Source organism: Chionomys nivalis, chromosome 22 (assembly GCF_950005125.1).
Source record: "Chionomys nivalis chromosome 22, mChiNiv1.1, whole genome shotgun sequence".
NCBI lineage: Eukaryota > Metazoa > Chordata > Mammalia > Rodentia > Cricetidae > Chionomys > Chionomys nivalis.
This window is the reverse complement of record NC_080107.1, coordinates 28,987,031-28,999,236: the sequence shown is the minus strand read 5'-3', so window position 1 is coordinate 28,999,236 and position 12,206 is coordinate 28,987,031. Positions and strand designations below refer to the sequence as shown.

The following is a 12,206-nucleotide window of genomic DNA, read 5'->3' as shown; positions in this document are numbered from 1 at the left end:
GGCCATTCTGACAGGTGTAAGATGGAATCTCAGAGTTGTTTTCATTTGCATTTCTCTGATGGCTAAGGGTGTTGAGCATTTCCTTAACTGGCTGCTTCTTTAAATATTCAGCTTGCACTTTTAGCATAGTTTCTGAGGGTAAGTCCTTAGGAGGAAGTGCCTGTTTCCACAGAACTTATATTCCAAGAAGATGGGTAGTTTGTGCTGTCATAATAAGGATTCCTCACTTGCATTTTTTCCCAATGTGACCTCATCACATGTGACTCCCTGATGTAATCTCTACTTCCCATGTTATATGTGGGTCACCCTAGACTTTGCTTCATTTCACCCCATCTTCAGAAACCATTCTGGGGCCCCTCCCCCTTTTCTTCTTGTAAATGGTTATATATCACAAAAGCCCAGTGATGCTCATTCTTAGCTCTAGTCTGTAGAGACCCCTTCTCTATTGCTATAGTGTTTCTAGTTACCTTGGGGCTGATGTTCTATGAACTCACACAGACTATGACAGCAGGCACAGGACCTGCACAGGTTAAACATTGTGTTCATTGCATCTATGGAACAAGAACCAAGTGTTATTTGAAAAAATTTTTTTCCGCAAAGATTTTTTTTTTCCTATTTGGGGTGTGTGTGTGTGTGTTTTGTCTGCAATCATGTGTGTGCCTGGTGCTGGTGACATTCAGAAGAGAGCGTCAGATCCCCCTGGAAATGAGTCGCAAATGGTTGTGAGATACAATGTAAGCACTGGGAATCGAACCCAGATCCTCTGGAAGACCAATTGATGTTCGTAACCACTGAACCATCTCTCCAACACTCTTTTTTCCTGATGCCTGCTGTCATCTGGTGGGAAACTCTTCAGGGGTGCTGTAACACAGTCGGTGAGAAGCTCTTCGGGGTGTCTTTGCATAGTTCTCTTGTTTCTTTTGGTATCCTGCTCTGCGCTGTTGCCAGGTTCCTAGGCTGTGTTGTTGTCTGGGGCCGCTTGCCAAGTTTCTGTTTTCCTAGTCTTTATCCTACAGTTATTTCCTTAGGGATGTCTTCATTTTAATAAAGAAATACTTAACGGAATTAACCAATCATATATATTATTGGGGGTAAGAGACATGAAGGATGGATGTGTGTGTTACTGGTTTGAGATTTTCAGGAGAACACCTTCCTTTTTTCCTGATCCCAAACCCAACATAATAGCTGTGCTTGTCGTCAGTATGACAGAAAATCTGAAGTAGTGAACTGATAAGAGGAAACGATTAACTCATGATGTCAGTCCACGGTCACTTAGTCCTGTTCCATTTAGGGGTGTGGGGAGACAGTACAGCATGGCAGAGAATTCATTGTTGGGGACACAGGTCACTTTGTGGCCTTCAGAAAGCAGAGAAGGAAACAGAAATGTACCATGTCCCGACATTCCCTCTGAGAGCTGCTCCAAAACTTCTATCTGCCACCTCCCATTAGCACCGAAGCTGGGCACCAATCTTTAACGTTCAGTGCCAAACTTAGCAGAACCTTAATTAATCTGTTTTTATGTTTCCTTTACTGCCATAGTTTCTCTATCTCTGGCTCCCCCGCCTCATATTTAAAAAATACAGTTACCTCTTGTTTTAAATTCCAGAAATTATCCTTCGGATAATTGCTCCTAGGGCTCCCCGTGGTTGCCTGATACCAATGGGTTGTAAGTGGCTGTTTTCGATACTTTTAAGAGCCCAGCAGTCCCTGACCTCTTCCGCATGATTGTGGTGACTATTTGAAGGGTCACCAGTTCCCTCATGCTCCTTCAGCCCCTGCCTTCCTCCTCATACTCTGCCACTGTGGGTTTCTACCTGATTCTTCCTGTGGCCTCCTGGTACCAGCTGCCCTTCCGCTCTGGCCATGTCTGTTTCATGAGCTTACTCATGTGCTCACCCATGAACATGAGCTTAGCTTCATCGTTAGCTTCATCGTCCCCCCCCCCCATCCCACCCCCATGCTGAAAATAATGCATCCGTTGCTGGGCGTGCAGCCGTTTACAGAAATCCTGGGCTTGCATGGCAAACTTACCCTGTTACTTGTGGGAGCCCAATCCTTACAGATGCCCGTTAGAAATCCTTAGACAAATATCCTACTGAGACCTCAGACTCACACATCTAAACCCAAATCAGATTTGTCTCCCTTCCAGTCCTCCCTCAGATGCTGTCCTTTCATCTCGGTGGTATTGCCACCCCGTGATCCATTCAACTCAAACATGGTGGGGCCATTTCTTAGCTCATGTCTTTTCTCAGCCCGGAATCCAGTAGTCTCTAGTCCTCATGGAGCTTGCCCTTGCTTTTTGTTTTTAAGCACCGTGGTCTTGGTTATTAATGTGCATCACCTCTTGCTTTGAACCAATGGGACACATTCTTCATTCTCTTCCCACGTCTGACTTTCCCATCTTCCCTGCATCATCCTCGATGCTCAGCTGAAGCCATCCAGACAAATGGAACTCTTCGGCCTGAGGGTGGTGAATAATGAGATCTGACTGGGAGGCAGGCCAGAACTTTAGAAAATGCTTTAGAGCAAATGCAGCCCACTTGTAAGTATAACCATTAAACTTATCATTTACATAACTGAACACAATGTAGTCTTTGGGCCTGTGCACACCTTTCTCTCGGTGTGGACCAAAAGGATAACTAACGGGACCTCATGTGAAAGTATACAATATTTATCCTAGAAATTTTAACTCACAATGGCAAAGTATCAACATGATTTTATTATCAATTGAGAAGTATTTTATTATTCTATTTGTTTTTTTTGGGGGGGTTGCATAAGGAAAAATTGAAGCCACCCAGATGAATCTGATGTTGGGGTCTGTGGTACCACATGAGGTGAGCACTGGAAAATACATAAGTGACCCCATGAGACTTTCTGTGTTTCCCACCTGCCATCTTCAGCCCTTTGCCATGGCATTCTAGATCCTTTCTAGTCTGCCTTCTGCCACTCACCGCCCCGCAGCCCGTGGAGTCAGTCTGGAATGTATCGTTAATTTTACTTGCTTTGTATCTTCCAGACACAATTCCTTCAGTTCCTTCCCAGACTCTCCAGCATTTGTTGTTTAAATGCTGTCTGTCCCTCAAGCTCCATCCCCTGTTAAGGTCTCCATTTCCAACAGCTTCCTTTTGCTTGCTTCTCAGAGAAACTAATTTGTATTTCGTCTATGACCGATGATATTCTCTTACGAATCACCTTCGTGTTTACTCCATCTTCCCCGTCCCAAATGGAAGCTGCTCTATGGCAAGGACTATATTGTTTTCCTACAGCGTATGGCTTTTACTGAGCGAATGTTGAACACTGTCACACCGTGCAGGAGGTGTCCACTAGTCAGCAGAGTTCTGCCTGTGTTGTTTTAATACATGAGGAATACTGAATCCTCTATGGAAGAGACAAGAATCCTTCATCAATGAGGCACGCGCTTATATTTTATTTTATTTTATTTTATGAAACACATACATAATACAGGATTGGGGGAACAGCTGCTTGTGTGCTTGTGTGCTGTGTATAATGGCACATGTGGATGCAGACAACTCTCAGGAATGGGGTCCTGTCCTTCAGCCACAGGATCTAATTCCTGTCTTGAGGCTTGCTTGACAAAGCACTTTTAGCTGAGTCATCTTGCCGGCCCTGATGGATTTGGGAAGAAGAATCCCGTGACAGTGGTGAAGCTGAGGTGGGCGAGGGGATGTGAAGGAATTATCGTTTGAGTTGTAGACAGGGAGTTGAGGCAGGCCTAGAAGAGGCAGGCGGAGGGGCGGCTCTGAATTTCGTCACGGTGGCTCAGAGCTAATTGGAATTGGAAAGTCAGAGGCTGTGGGCCCTTAAGGATGATTTAAGATCAGCCTGGGTCCTGACTGGGGGATTTTGTGAGGGCAGAGATGTTGGCAATGGAGGTGGTGGAGCTCCATATCGCTGCCCACAGCAGCCTCGGGATCCCCTTTCAGAGAGTTCTACTCGGGTGAAGATGGGGTTCTTGGCTTCACCTAAGAAGCAAAGTTGGAGTTCTTTAGGAAGCGACTTTAACCTAGACTTAAGTCCAGAATCGGGGTGTGGTTGATAGAGAAGCACCCCAGTAGAGGATCAGACACACCCAGATATGGGTGTGGGCTCCTTAAGCGAGAAACACTATTAAGTGTCTTTACGGTAGCCTCACACATGGTTTGCCAGCTCCTGACGTTCCATCTCAACCGTTGCTAAGGAACTTCTCTTTCTTGGTAAATGAGCTCATAGGGTGGTTCCCACTAGGAGTTGGATGGGATCACAGCTGACAGGGGAAATCCCTAGGTCATAGCGGTTGCAGGGGAAGTTAAGTCTCGGGGCCTGCAAGATTGCGCAAGGGGTAGGTAGGAACACTGGCCACCAAACCCGGCAATCTGAATTCCATGCCTAGACCCCAAGCGGTAGAAGGAGAAACTGACTCCCACAAGTTGTCCTCTAATCTGTGTGTGTGCAGACACAGTCTTTCTTCTCCTCTCTCTCTCTCTCTCTCTCTCTCTCTCTCTATATATATATATATATATATATATATATATATATATATATAGCTTCATCTCTCTCTCTCTCTATATATATATAGAGAGAGAGATATAGATATATCTATCTATCTATCTATCTATATATATATATAGAGAGAGATATAGATATATATCTATATATATATGTATCAATGATTAGATAAATAGTATATTAAAAGATCCAGTATCATTAACGATCTTCAGGAAATCTCACAGTAGGGAGTAACCTTACTCGTATGCTCAGACCTTAAGCATAGTTCATTGTTTTTTTAGCTTTATTATTTGAAAATATCTTCTCTCTATGAATGGAAAATTGTCTCTACATAGCCAGTCCTCACAGCATATGTTTAATCTGCTGGGATGTGGGTGGTGGGTGAGGGGCATTCACATGCCTTTCGCCTGTGCCTTTTGGCCAACTCCTCTGCTTTCTCTTATAAAAGACCATAGGACCAAGGTCCACCCAGAATCTAGCATGTATCTTCCCAGTGGGCTATGAGACTGCAGCTGCGTCATATAAAAGAGCGCATGAGCAGATCCCCCAAGACCTTCAGGGGGCCCTACTCTGACCCCACTTGGCTATAGGTTTTCTGGTCTTCCTGTCAGGGAATAAATTTCTATTGTGTTAAGCAACCCACTTTTTAATTTTTATTTTTTAAGTTTTTTTTTAAAATACATTTTTAAAAAATTTTAATTTTATTTTATGTGCACTGGTGTTTGCCTGCATGCATGTCTGTGTGAGGGCGCCAGACTCCTAGAACTGGAGTCTCAGACAGTTGTGCCTTCCCTGTGGGTGCTGGGAATTGAACCTGGGTCCTCTGAAAGAGCAAGCAGTGCTTTCAACCGCTGAGCCATGTCTCTACCCCCAACCCACTTTAACCCACTTTTTTTTATTAATTTCTTAGATACCTCTGGAAAGCAAGTCAGGTATGCTTAGATTTAAAATAGCAAGGAGGCTAAAATAGTAACCGGCCTTGTTTTAATGTTGTCATTTTCTGTGATCCACTGAGAAGATAGATATTCACTGTGAAGACCTCAGCATGGATGCTGACGGTTTTGCATAGGGGCTGGGGACGTGATGCTGGCGAAGGAAGCAGGTGCTGCTGATTTGCTTCCCTACAGACAAAACCTTTTCCAAAGGAGAAGCAGCCAGCACTTGAGCATTTGCAGAGTTTTGGCTCTCTCCAATGCACCAGTCACAGGGAGGGACAGAAACAGGATCATAAGAATCCATAGGACCCCTGAGTGATCACGGCCCAATCAATAATTAAAACCATCGCGCTAAGTCAGAGTATAATTGCTGGGGAAAGATGGAAAGAATATTGACTTGGGTAAGGAAGCATAGCTATTTTTCATTTTTACTTTTTTTTTTTTTTAAAAAAAACTGTGTATTTATTGGTTGTGTGTGGTCTTAAAAAAAACTTCAGTGCTTGAAGTTTTATTTTAAAAAAATGTCATCACATTGGAGATTCTGAGGCAAAGCCACACAGCAGGGTGTGTCCCTTGACCCTTTCAAGTCAATCGCCCCTTGGCTGGAGGCCTAGTGTTAGCTGATTTAACAGCAGAGTCCTGTAATTTGTAAGCTCCAGAAACCATCCTTTCTTTCTCTTTCTTCCTGGTCAGAAATGACTCCCAAGGCCTGCACGATTGGCAGGGGGTGGAAAGACAGTCACCTGAGTAATGGGAACTGAATCAATTCAGGGCTGTCTTATCTCCGGGGTTGACAAGTTCCCTGCTCACCTGGCTAATTGCGCTGGTCTTCTCTCCTTTCATGACAGGGGATTGGCAGGTATGAGAGTCAGCAGCCCCCTGTGGCTGGGATGTGCACTTAACAAACATTCCCAACCTCTTGATGTAGCCAAAAGCAACAGGATTGCACACTCTTTCTGTACACTTCTGGGCAAAGCTGTACCTACTTTTTTTTTTTTTAACTAAATATTTTTATTTATTTTACATGTTAACCACAGTTTCCCCTCCCTCCACTCCTCCTGTTTCCTTCCCCCATCTCCCATCTAAGCCCCCTTGGCCCATCCATTCCTCCTCAGTCTCCCTTCAGAAAGGGGGAGGCCTCTCATGGGAGTCAACAAAGCCTGCCCCATCAAGTTGAGGCAGGAACAAGCTCCTCCTTCTGCATCAAGGCTGGGCAAAGCAACCCAGCATGGGAATAGGTTCCCCAAAGTCAATTCAAGTGCCAGGGACAGGTCCTAATCCCACTACTAGGAACCTCACAAACACACTAGGCTACATATCTGTCCTACACATGCAGAGGACCTAGGTTTGTCCCGTGCAGCCTCCCTAGTGTCCCTGAGCTCCCAAGAGTTCAGCTCAGCTGTCTCTGTGGGTTTCCCCACCCTGACCTTGACGCACCCCCTCATCCCCCCCCCCTCCGAGTTCCTACAGTTCCTCCTCCCTCTCTTAACAGGACCCCCGGAGCTCAACCAGGTCTTGTGTGCCTAGCTCTCAAGGGCCTTGTCAGGAGCTGGGAAGTCACCTGAGCAAGTTGTGCCGTGGAGCCTAGTGGATCTGAGACCTGAAGACAGGCAACATGGTCTCTCATTTGCCCTTGGCACCCTGCCTTTCTCCCAGAAGTCTATCTTTCTGGTCTTCTGTAGTTACTCTGGTCCTTAATCTAATCCTCTCTGAGCCTCCCCACTGTGCTAGGCAGAAATATTATCTGTGGAGGGCATAAAAAATTAAACTGTAGTGTTTGTGACTCTAAGCACCAGTAAGAAACCACCATCAACACTCAGTCGGTCCTCCTGGATGAACATTTCCAGTGAAAGAAAAAGCAATTACTTGTGGGTTAGGCCTTGATAACAGGAAGTCTTCTTGTTCCTGAGGATTTCTTGCTCTGAACTTGACCTTTGTCCTCTGTAAGGCCCTTGTTCCTTGCTTCTTCCTCTACTCATTCAAGGAGGAGAAGCAGTGGAGGCAGAAAGAAGCTGACTAGGGCATCTTAGCCATAGCAAGGCAAGAGAAAGAATATGGCTTGTGGAGATGGCATCTGGATGATGCTCTTTGAAGGGTCACCTCTCAGCGACACTCAGTATTTGGTAAAGGCAGCCAGTCCTACACTGTGGAGGCCAGAGGGCTTGGGACATGCAAGGGCCCTCCATGTTGGGGTCTCCTTGTTCTCTTTGGATTTAGAGATCACCCTGGTTGGAGTTGAGGATGTGTATGACAGTGAGCTCCATGAGAAGTATAGTAGAGTTCCCGTGAGACCTTTCTAGATTCCTCCCTGGCCGTGGTTTTCCTCAGGCTGTCAGTAACAAAGTACCAGAGACCAGTAGCTTAAATGGCAGAAATTAATTTCCTCTCGGTGCTGGAGGCTGAAGTTTAAGATGGAGTTGTTCAGCAGGCCTCCTCCTCAAGGGCTTCCTCCTCAGCCTGGACGCCACATCTTCCCACCCGTCCTTCTATGCATACGCCTGGTAGCTGCTTTCCTCAGATGACCTGGCCAATCATACCATATTAGAGCCTGCTGTAATGACCTCATATTAAATTAATTGCCTCTTTAATTTAACTTACTTATCTCTAAGTAAGTCACATTCTGAGGTGCTAGGGTTAGGGCTTCAGGATGCGTGTGGAGCAGTCACAATTTACTTCATGGCAAAAGGGAGTTGACATTTAAACAAATTCCAGTTCAATTTTATTAACCTTTACTACCTTTTATGGAACTCCCATCCTCAAAAGATCTTTTTTGGTTTTGTTTTATTTATGAGTATTTGACTGTATATGGGGTATGTGCACGTGAGTACAGTTTCCTGAAGAAGCCAGAAGATGGCGTTGTAGTCACAGGCAGTTGTGAGAGGCCTGCTGTGGGTGTTGGGAATCAAATTTAGGTCCTCTCCAAGAGCAGAGCAGGCTTCTTACTCTTGGGCCATCTGTTCTGCCCTGGGCCCCCCCCCAATGGATTCAAACTCATGAGACTTGTATTTTGAATGAGGACATAGGTTGAACATTAGGAAGGGCTAAATGAATTTAATGACAGCCAAAACATTGACATGCTTGTGGAATTTAAAATTCCCTCACCCTGCCTCTTTGTCTTGTATCCCTTCAGAACATATGCTACTGATGTCCTGAGACTGGGGGGCAGAGGACTAAGTCCCTTGTAGTTCTCGGGGTTCCTGTTGGGGTCACTTGCAGTAGCATCTGTTTCAGTTCCTTTTCTCATTTCTGTGTCTAAAGACCCAACAAAAGCAGCTTAAGTCAGGGAAGGCTGATTTTGGCTCAGAGTCCATTACGGCAGGTGATGTGCATAGTGATAGGAAAATGAAAGAGGCAGCTGGTCACAGTGAGAGACAGAGAGAGAGAGAGAGAGAGAGAGAGAGAGAGAGAGAGAGAGAGAGAGAGAGAGAGACAAAGAGAGAGAGACAGAGAGACAGAGAGAGACAGAGAGACAGAGAGAGAGACAGAGACAGAGAGAGAGACAGAGAGAGAGTTGGGACTCCATCCCATGGAATGCTACCACTCACGTTTATGGTGGGTCCTCCCACCTTAAGTAACCTAATGCAGACAATCCTTCACAGGCGTGGTTTGTTTCCACGGTGTCCGAAGTCTCTTTAAGTGGACTATTAGGATTAACCACCATGGGCTGGGAGATAGCACACTTGATAGAGTGCCTGGCGTATGAACATGAGGTCCTGAGTTCAGATCTCCAGAAAGCCAGGTAAGAAGCCAGCTGTGTGATGCTGGAGAAGGAGCAAAGGTGGAGAAAGGTCCCTACAGCTCATTGGCCAGCCCCCATAGCCAAATCAGTGTGCTCTGGACTCAGTGAGAGACGCTGCGCTGTCTCAGAAAATAAGGGGAGAGAGATGGAGAAGGGCAGTGACCACCCCTGTGGGATCAGCTTCTACAGCTCCTAGAAATGTATGTTTCTTGTTTGAAAGGTGACGCATTATTTACCTGCATGTTACAGTATCCATTTTGTCTTTATATAAAACAAAAACTTTGGCTCAAAAAAAAAAAATCAGTCTTTTTTTTTTTTTTTAATTTTTGAATTTGACACAACTCTACTTGCTATTTATCTGACAGTGGACTTGATCTTCTAATCCCCTGCCTCTGCCTCTTGAGTTCTGGGATTGCTGGGATGAGCTACCCTGCCCAGGCAGGAGGAACCAAGGACTTGATTCTCAGTAACTTTTCTTATCTAAATGATGTGTTATCAGCTAGCCGACTGTAAAGCTCAGCTCTGTCTAGTGCTGCCTGACGTGGACCAGAGCAGATCCTCCAAGATGAGACATGTTGCTGAATAAAGTAGCCTGGGTCCTCAATGGCAATGGTTTGCAATTCTGTTTCCAGGGTGCAAAAATGGTTATTTTGCATTGACTTCCTGTGGACATTGTTTGAAGCCTCCTTGTGGGCCACTTGTGTGCATTCAGGGGTGCGGTGGCACCCCACTTCCCACCATCTGCTCCTCTTTCCATGTTGCAGTGAAAGCCCTGCTATAGTGGAGTTCCTTTCTGTTATTCAGTTTTCTTGCTGGAGAGCTGTGCTCCTCCGAGGACTTGTGTTTCTCATGGAGGCTGCTTACCTTCTTTTTTTTGCCCTAGAAATGATGGCTTTTGGGTGGGCAGCAGGGCATAGGAAGGCGTGCTTTCTCTTTGACTTTCGGGGGCTGTTCTGTCTGCTGGATGGGAACCAATGGTTCATGGTTCTGTGGCTTCTGACTTCTGGGCATCAGGCATTTTGAGGGAAGCGGGTCAGCAATGACGCAACAAGTCCTAGGCAGTGTGCTTTTAGAGTCACGGCGTGTACTGATTATAGATTTGGGGATGGTTTAATTTCACTTCTTTAAATATGAAGACCATTAATTAAGACTGTGTGGCAGGATTTACCAAACCCTTAGGGAAGAAAAGCTATTTAATGATTTTTGTTTCCTTGCCACGCTGCTGATTCTCGGGGTGGGATTTGTATAATTAATTGGCTCCTGGTGGAATATAGCTCTTCTGCCTCTTCCACGCTCCCCATTCTCAGGGTAAAGTTAGTATTTAAAAGAATTAAGACTTTTCACGTCATAAATGTTCAGTAATTACCTGGTGAGTTAATTATGTAAAAAAATGGGTTCCAGGAAAAATAAAACACGGCATAGAGCTGATGAACTATGATTTATCTATGAGAGAGTGGCGTTCAGACACATGCTGTAACATGGAGGAATCTTGACCATGCTGGAGGTGAAACAGTCCAGGCATAAAAGTGTGGTTCCATGGATATAACATACCCACACAGGCAAACTTGCAGAAATCGTGTGGAGACTAGAACTCACCAGGGCTTGGGAGTTCTTGGGAATGGGGCTTAATGCTCAGTGGCTTCAGGGTTCCTTTTTGGAGAAATGGAAAGTTCTAGAAGGTATCAGTAGTGCTCAATGTTCAATGGCACCAAGTTAGAGGCCTTAAAATGGCTAATGGGTATGTTTATACACACTTGGAAGCTTTAAAACCCCGATTCTGATGCAGGAAGAGTAAAGAAAACATGTACAAGTTGCAAAAACACACAAACTATTTTTTTTATTACTTAGGTATTTATTACCCATGCTTCTGGACCTGCCTATGGGCAGTGGTTTTTTTTGTTTGTTTGTTTTTGTTTTTTTGTGGATTTCCTCCTTGTGGCACAGAGGGGCATTTCTTTTCTCACTCTGGCCAGGATGACAGCCTCAGACAGTTGTGGTACAATTCCTTCTCAACTTGGGAGAAATCATACTGTTTATGGAAACTACTGCAGAAATCTGGAATCCCTTAATCCTTGTAGAAATTTTATCCTTGGAACAAGCCAGATGGTCAGGTTGCTGCATGCTTGGTGCTTGGGTGGGTTTTGTTGTTCTGTGTGAACCCCTTGCTGAATTGCATTAGTGACTGTGCTTGCCATCGTCTCTCCCATGAGGCATGTGGTATAGAAAGTCAATTTATTCAAATTAATAAATAATAATAAAAAAGATCAGTCAGGGTTCTTCAGAGAATCCTGTTTGTAAGTACATAAAAGAGAAAGATTTATTTTAAAGAATTTATGGTGATAGAACCTGGCAAGTGTGAAGTTTGAGGGTAGGCCAATGGGCCGGAGATCTGTTAAAAAGCTATTGTTGACATGTTGAGTTTCATAGTGTAATTTAGAGGCAGAATTCCTTCCTGGGGGAACTAAGTCTTGTATCTTAGAATCTCCTTGACTGAATAGGCCAGTCATGGTGAAAGGTGATCCACTAATTCAAATGTTAACACATCCTTTAAATAAAACATCTTCTCTGTAGCATCTATACTGATGTTTAACAATGGACCCTGGTATCCTCAGCCAAAGTGACTACAAACTAACTGTCATAGATAGGGATATGTCAGTTACAGAATTATCTGCAAATCAGGAGTATGCATTGTCTTTTATATTTGCTTCTTTGAGTGCCCATTGAGGAAGGTTCCAGTTCCCTCCCACCTCCTCACCTAGGTTCAAGTCTCATGTTGTCATATTTCATCAGCTGGGTAGGGCTGACTTCCAAACCAAGGTGGGTTCGGCAGCATAGAGTCTTCATTGTGGATGTGTGGAAGGTGTGAAGGTGTGAACGTTACAGCCTGCCAAGCAGGCTGGTGTGAGTCCATGCCACGGCGAGTTCTGCCAGCCAGCCCTTTGGGAATCAGCCGCTTCTGTGGAGGGCTGTGATGGGTGCATGATTTCACCGTGATCGCATCCCCAATTAGTCGGGACCCAGGTGTG

General features: G+C 44.9%; 1 protein-coding gene across 5 annotated transcripts in view; it reads left to right on the top strand.

Moving 5' to 3' along the window:
- Positions 1–12,206, top strand: part of Lypd6b (LY6/PLAUR domain containing 6B) — a 166,870-nt gene that overhangs the window by 103,847 nt on the left and 50,817 nt on the right. The window lies entirely within an intron of this gene.